This window comes from Arachis duranensis, chromosome 3, assembly GCF_000817695.3.
Source record: "Arachis duranensis cultivar V14167 chromosome 3, aradu.V14167.gnm2.J7QH, whole genome shotgun sequence".
NCBI classification, from domain to species: domain Eukaryota; kingdom Viridiplantae; phylum Streptophyta; class Magnoliopsida; order Fabales; family Fabaceae; genus Arachis; species Arachis duranensis.
Window position 1 is genome coordinate 82,556,393 of NC_029774.3, and position 449 is coordinate 82,556,841.

A 449-nucleotide genomic window follows, 5' to 3' on the forward strand; every position below is an offset into this window, starting at 1 on the left:
AGAAGCAGAATGTACCTAGTCGACGCCTCCGACGCGACTCGGTGCAAAGCCTTCCCCACCACTCTCACCAAGTCGGCCATGAAGTGGTTCGACAACCTGCCACCAAGATCAATCACCAGCTTCGAAGACCTAACCAAAAAATTCCTAACAAGATTCTCTATTCAAAAGGACAAGACAAAACATGCCCCCAGTCTACTCGGGATCAAACAAGGTAACCAAGAAACTCTCCGAGAATACATGGAGCGATTCAACAAAGCCTGCCTGGACATACAACACTTGCCCACTGAAGCAGCCATCATGGGACTAGCAAACGGCCTAAAAGAGGGACCGTTTAGCCAATCCCTATCCAAACGATACCCGACCTCCCTAAACGAGGTGCAGGAGCGGGCAGAAAAATATATCAACATGGAGGAAACATCCCAGTTAAGAGACTCTTCTAGGAAGGAATC